This window comes from Hordeum vulgare, chromosome 3H (assembly GCF_904849725.1).
Source record: "Hordeum vulgare subsp. vulgare chromosome 3H, MorexV3_pseudomolecules_assembly, whole genome shotgun sequence".
NCBI classification, from domain to species: domain Eukaryota; kingdom Viridiplantae; phylum Streptophyta; class Magnoliopsida; order Poales; family Poaceae; genus Hordeum; species Hordeum vulgare.
The window spans coordinates 575,635,972-575,643,328 of record NC_058520.1 but is presented as its reverse complement, the minus strand read 5'-3'; the positions used below and the strand labels follow the sequence as shown (position 1 = coordinate 575,643,328).

At 41.5% G+C, this 7,357-nt stretch overlaps 1 pseudogene; it reads right to left on the bottom strand.

Moving 5' to 3' along the window:
• The window catches only part of LOC123445252, a 46,229-nt pseudogene that overhangs the window by 21,404 nt on the left and 17,468 nt on the right, over positions 1-7,357 (bottom strand).

The window sequence follows — 7,357 nt, the reverse complement described above, 5'->3', positions numbered from 1 at the left end:
CCGAGGGTGTTGTGAGTCCGCAATATGCAGATGACACTATCCTATTCTTGGAGGATTCAGTTGATAAGGCCAGGAATTTTAAATGGCTATTATCCTATTTTGTGAACTTCTCTGGCATGAAAATCAATTTCCATAAAAGTGACTTGATGAATATTAATATTGAGGAAGATGTTGCTAAAGAATTTGCCCAGATTTTTCGCTGTAAATCAGGCTATTTTCCTATCAAATATTTGGGGGTGCCTTTGCACTATGACAAGTTGAAAAGAGAAGACTTACAACCTTTGATTGGTAGGATCATTAAAGGGTTGTCGGGATGGATGGGGAGATATCTCACTTATAAGGGTAAAAGTATTTTGTTGTGTGCTTGTATTATGAGTATTCCTACGTACCTTATGGCCATGCTGAAATTTCCCGGCTATCAATGCCATTAATTCAAAGATGGCCCATTTCTTTTGGGGGACATGGGTGATCAACACAAATATCACCTTAATAACTGGGGTATGGTTTCTAGGAAGAAAGAATTCGGTGGCCTAGGTATTCCTAATATTAAGGAATTTAACATGACCTTATTGGCCCCGTGGGGGAAGCGGTTCTATGATGGCTCTGATAAAGATTGGAAAAAGATTATTTCATATAAATATAAGGTGGATGGTCCGGAAAAAAAATTGGGCTAAAGGGGAGACGGAATCTGCCTTTTGGAAGAGTATTACCTGGGCTTTTGCTGCTTCTAAGAATTTTTACAAATGGAAACAAGGTAATCAAAAATTGATTAGTTTCTGGTACGACACCTGGGCCGGGGATTGTTCTATTAAAGTATTTTTGGGACCTGTTTAAAATTTGTAACCAACAAGATAGCTCGGTTGCACAAGTCTGGGACGGAGCTAATCTAAAACTAACCTTTAGAAGATGTGTTGACCATTCTGGGATGGATCTGTGGCACCAGCTAGTTACGTTAGTGAATAAGTTCCCTCCCCTTGAGGAAGCTGATATTCCTATTTGGACTCTAGAACCAATGGAATTTACTTAGTCAAATCTATGTATGCTAAAATTAACTTTGGGGGGATAGTATCAGCTATTGGGGGTAAACTATGGAAGGTGGCTTGTCCACAAAAAAATAATATTTTCCTTTGGCTATGTGTGTACAATAAGGTTCTTTACGCGAGACAATCTAGCAAAACGTAGGCCAGTAGAAGATTTATCCTGCTTGTTTTGTGGAGAAGATGAAACTATCCAACATCTTCTTTTTGACTGTGTGGTTGCCCAACAATTGTGTGACTTTGTCTCTGAATTTTTCTGTACTAATAAGATTGCTGGTTTCGGTGATGTTATTGCATTGTGGAAGAATCCCAAAAGGAATTTTGTGCTCAATTTGGTTATTGCTGCCTCCTTGTGTAGCATTTGGAAATTAAGGAACGAGTTTTGCTTTCAGGGGCGTACATGGAGAGGTGTCAAATGTATTCTTGCCAAGCTAAATGTCTACCTAAACCAGTGGAAAGTGCTCTGCGATGATGCACAGCCGATGCTGCTACAAAGATGCATCCTTCTGTTGAACAAACGGCATGGAGAGGGGTTGCGAATTGCATGGGATTGAGGCCAAAGGCGTCAGGACACCATCGCTAAGGAATGGAAGATGATCTTGATCTGTCAACGAGGCCTTCCTTGGTTGTAGTCCATGATGCTGTAATAAAAAGTTAAACCATGTGTTGGTGAATGTTGTTGTGGTATGGTAGAATTGGGAGCCGTTTAGGCCAGATTTTCTTTTCTACGTTGATAGCTGCTATGTACTAGTGATCTTTTTTGCTTCATGGTATAAAAATGGGGCGGGGGGACACCTGTTGATCAAAAAAATATGTAGAACTGTGTGTACAATTGGTGAGTATAGACCACGAGAAATGATGGCGGAAAATTCAATCCAACCTCCAAAAGGGTTCACTTGTTACCTCATAAAAATTATAAACCATACATGCTTGCGTGTTCACCATAATTTAGAGTTAATTAAGGTGTTCCTTATCTTTGACACTCTTTGTTTGAGTTATATCCATAGTTTTATTGAAAATAGCCCTAGAAATAAAACGGTACCTTGTCCATTTATTCATTACATGATAGTACACTTTATTCTTCTTTATATACCAAGTGGAGTATAAGTTTATTACGTCGACTTAGTTTCCCCCCCTACTAAGTTGGTTTTCAAAATGACTTACATGTGTGTTTCCTTAGCTATTGAAATACGTAATTCAAGGCAAATATAGGGCCAGTTCTTTTGTAGCTTATTTTGGGCTGGGAAAATAAGTTGCCCCCTACCCAGCTTATTCTAGAAACCCAAACTAAAATTTTATTTTAGAAGCCGACTAGTTGCCCTTTATTTAGCAGGCTTTTAAAATAAAATTTTAGTTTGGGTTTCTAGAATAAGCTGGGTAGGGGGCAACTTATTTTCACAGCTCCAAAAAAGCTACAAAAGAACTGGCCCATAAGGTTGCACCACAATCATTTGGGATGTTTAGCCATTGGGTCCCACAACTCACTGATTCTATATGTAGTTCTTACTATTTATCCCTTGTCTTCATGCGCTCACTTTTTCACCACATACCACTCTACCCTGCATTGTTGATAGGTTTAGACAACAAGCCCATGGCATGCATTTCAGTTATTCCTCCTCATTGGATGTGTTATCACTTATGAAAACTCCTAGTAAGGTACTGAGAGAAGCAACCATATGGATTACCACATTTAGAACAATGCTAACTCACAATCATCGGTGAAGGCATTAAAAATGATTAAACATCATTTCATCTAAAATTGTAATTTATCGAGACTATATTACTTCTCATCCGACACTTTGTTGAACACGTCCTACCAAGGAGTATAGGTAGATAGTCTGGAGGGATATATCATATGAGCGTGCACGGAGCGAGTCTAGTGACGAGTGTCTATGGACTTCGAGGACCCACACCCAGTCATGCTCGAGTAGGCACTCGAAAGAGGTAAGGATGCACATTTATGTCTAGAAATCAGCTATTACATGAGATACCTAACAATAAGATCGCATGCTCGTACTGTATCTCCCTAAAGATATCTACCTAATTACTGGCACGGGTCAACCCACATAAAGAGCAGGCGACCCTTCATCAAGGATGATCTAGTTATGGAGGCAAAAGCATGTAACCTAGCTCTCAAGGTCGAATCTACTCCATTGTAAGCATCCCATTGACCGATAGTCGTCATCATCACAACGAAGATCCCTTCGGGCAACACCCTCTCTCAATTTTCTTCTACAACCTCCAATAGGTTGTAAGATCGGTGGTGCATTAATCGTTGGCACTTCCTCTTTTGAAAAGTATGATGTTATTAAGCACATCGAGTCCCAAACATTCTGTCTATGGGCGAGGATTTGCAACATATCAATTCGGGATTTTAGGGGGTTGAAAATTTTAGATCCCCATAGCTTGTTTGTTATCAACAATCGACTATTCACCCCTTGTAGCCGCATGCTCGCTTTTTAGCCCATAACAGTCTAACATGTGTGGTTGAACATAAGAGTTAGATAACATCAAACCTACATGTCAACTATCGCTCCTTGTTAGGTGAGCCCTCAATTGATGAGGACTACCAATAAGATACAGGTAGGTTAGGTAAGTAAGATCAATAGCGCATAAGTGCCTTATGTATTTTTTATTGTTTTTGCCCTAGATTTAACCTTTTTTGTGTTGCACCCTATAATTTGCAACAAAAGGGTGCTTAGCAGATGTCCCTCACCATTGTCATCTTAACTCCCTTACAATGGTGGTGGCCTCCTCGCCATCACGTTATTGTGGTTGTGCCACCTTTTATGTCATCTCTCATTGTTGCATGTCCTTATCCATATGCACTCCATGACCCATTTGAGTCACGATGAAGTCTTGGTTTTGAGGTCATTTTGTGTTTGGAGTAGCTAGATCCCAACCCGTGTGGAGTTCTAGAAGTGGTTGAACGGAAGTGCTCACACATATTCAACATATACCGAACAACATGTCACTCACAAAGTCATGAAAAATGTGTGCTTACACTTTTTTGATCCGTTTGATTAGAAGTCAACATGGTGGCTATTAAGCTTCATGCACTAGCCAAAGCAACCAAAATTCTGAATGTTGAGAAGGGCTAGCAATCCACATATACACTTCAACACCCACTCTCACGTCAAGTCAACGTGTGAATAGACTTAGTGGTATGGCCCAATAGGCTTATACGTGGACACAGTGGGACAACTAATGAATGTTGAGAAGGGCTAGCAACCCACATATACACTTCAACAATGGCATTGACTAGCCAAGCATTAGCGAGTTGCTTTCACCGACAATGCTTTAGTGGATGGCGAATGTCGACCCAACTCCACATAATAATCTAGACTTGGTTAGTTAGGTCAAAAGATGATGGAATTTTGAGTTCCGAGGTGAAACCATTGACCTTGCCTTCGCTCGTTGGATGTGGCATGTCAACCCCTTCATGCATGCACTCTTTTATTAGTGTATTTATGCCTCTTGTAATCTGGTCTTCATGGGTTGTCTCAGTGAGGTGAATTCAAGCTAAAACCCCTTGTCTTCGTCTATTGACGGGTTCCAACAATGTCAAGAAACATTACAGTGTTGCTACCTTTTAGAAAGCAATGTCTTGGTGGTCTAACTAATGTTGCATGTATTGTTTATGGCTGGTTGTCTTGGTGGTTTGATTAATGCTACTTGTATTGTTTATAGCTAGTGATTTAGTTAAATTAAGTGATAGGTTCCAAAAGAAGGTTGCCATACCATCAATGGTGGATTCCTGTGAAGTTTTATAGATGATAGGCATCCAGCATTATCTTATAACAAAGCAACAATCTTTGGGTTACTAGTTTCACAGAAAAGAAAAGAAGCCGACACATAGGTGGATTTCTCCTACGCTATGCATGTTTCGATCTTGGCGCTATATGATGCATGTGGCACGGGTTAGAATTTATTTCATTGTCCAACAACAATGCATATAACCATCTAGAAGATGTATCAATGACATGATGAGTTTTGGAAATGCTCCGAAAGCCCTGCATGGCGGCGATGATCATGCACATTATGTGGTTACACTATTTTTATCTAGTTTGATTAAAAGGCAATGCGTGTTGGCACTGGGCCAGGCAAGCAGTAGTTTGTCGCTTTGGCAACCGTTGTTGTGGTAAAAGACAACATAACTTGAGCTAGTGATCTAGCTTTGGTTGGTTGGGTCGAACGATGACATATTTTGGAATTGCAAAGTGAAGTCTGAGCCCAGCCTTTGTTTATTCAATTTGGAGAAAAAAAACATGTAATTCACCTTAACACAAGTGACGATGGCATGCCCCCGGGGTATTGCCACAAAGGATAAGGGAGGACAACTATCCATTGGTGGCCCAAGATCGCTCACTACTCGGGGCGCTCTGGCTATATAGGTTGCATCACCACCTTGGCGGGGAAGACAAGGACTTCGTCTAAGATCAGTTGTAAGGCGACTAGAACTCTACCTCGTAAATCGACCAAGACCCTTGCAACCCTACCCCTCATCCGACTATATAAGGGATGTAGGGGCCTCCTGATCGATATGGCTCAGTAACCTAAGAACCTTCTTACACATCCAACCTCTGAGTAAAAGCTCCTATATGATCTCACAATCGAACCCGTGTAGACACAACCTAGCACTCATACGAGTCCAGATCATTAATACAAACAAGCGGGAAGTAGGTTATTACCTCTATGCGAGGGCCTAAACTTGGGTAAATCACCTCGTATGCACCATATGGATCTCCGACGAGTGTGCCACCCTTGGATGGTTATATTCTAGAAAGACCATGACAGTTCGCGTGCCAGGTGACGGAGTCGGATTCAGCACATCTCATGTAAGGGGTCCCGAACTAAGGGTCTTGACAAGATGGTAATAGGGACACATGTTTTTACCCAGGTTCGGGCTATCCTTAGAGGTAAAACCCTACGTCATGCTTGCATTTTAATGCTTTTGGATGGAGTGCAGAGTATAGATGATCTACCGTAAGATCGTGACGATCTAAGTTGTGTTATGTCTGTTGGAAATATGCACTAGAGGCAATAATAAAATAGTTATTATTATATTTCCTGTTTCAAGATAATCGTTTATTATCCATGCTATAATTGTATTGAATGGAAACATAAATGCATATGTGGATATATATAGACAAAACAATGTCCCTAGTGAGCCTCTAGTTGACTAGCTTGTTGATCAAGGATGGTTAAGGTCTCCTATCCATAGACAGGTGTTGTCACTTGATGATGGGATCACATCATTAGGAGAATGATGTGATGGGCAAGACCCAAACTATAAATGTAGCATATGATCGTGTCATTTTGTTGCTACTGTTTTCTACATGTCAAGTATATATACATTCCTATGACCATGAGATCATGTAACTCACTGACACCGGAGGAATGCCTTGTGTGTATCAAACGTCGCAACGTTACTGGGTGACTATAAAGGTGGTCTACAGGTATCTCCAAAGGTGTCCGTTGAGTTAGCATGGATCAGGACTGGGATTTGTCACTCCGTATAACGGAGAGGTATCTCGGGGCCCACTCGGTAATACAACATCACAAACAAGCCTTGCAAGCAATGTGATTAAAGAGTTAGCCACGGGATCTTGTATTACGGAACGAGTAAAGAGACTTACCGGTAACGAGATTGAAATAGGTATGTCGATACCGACGATCAAATCTCAGGCAAGTAACGTACCGAAGGACAAATGGAATGATATACGGGATTGTGTGAATCCTTGACGTAGAGGTTTAACCGATAAGATCTTCATAGAATATGTAGGATCCAATATGGAGGTCCAGGTCCCGCTATTGGATATTGACCGGAGAGTGTCTCGGTCATGTCTACATAGTTCTCGAACCCGCAGGGTCTGCACACTTAAGGTTCGGTGACGTTTTCGGTATAGTAGAATTATTGATGTTGGTAACCGAATGTTGTTCGGAGTCCCGGATGAGATCCCGGACATCACGAGTGTATCCGGAATGGTCCGGAAACGAAGATTGATATATAGGAATGTTGCATTTGGCTTCCGAAAAGATTTCAGCCATTACCGGTAAAGTACCGGCAGTGACGAATGGGTTCCGGGGTTTTACCGGGAGGGGCCACCCAACCGGGAGAGGACCTAATAGGCCCATGGGTGACGCACCAGCCCTTTGTGGGCTGGTGAGGCCAGCCCAATAAGCCTATTTCGGCTGAAGTAAAAAAAAGGAAAAAGGAAAAAAAGGAAAGAGGTGGACAAGATGGGAAGGACTCCTCCACCAAACCGAATTGGAGGAGGAATCCTCCCTCTTGGACTCGGCCGAACCCTCCTACTTGG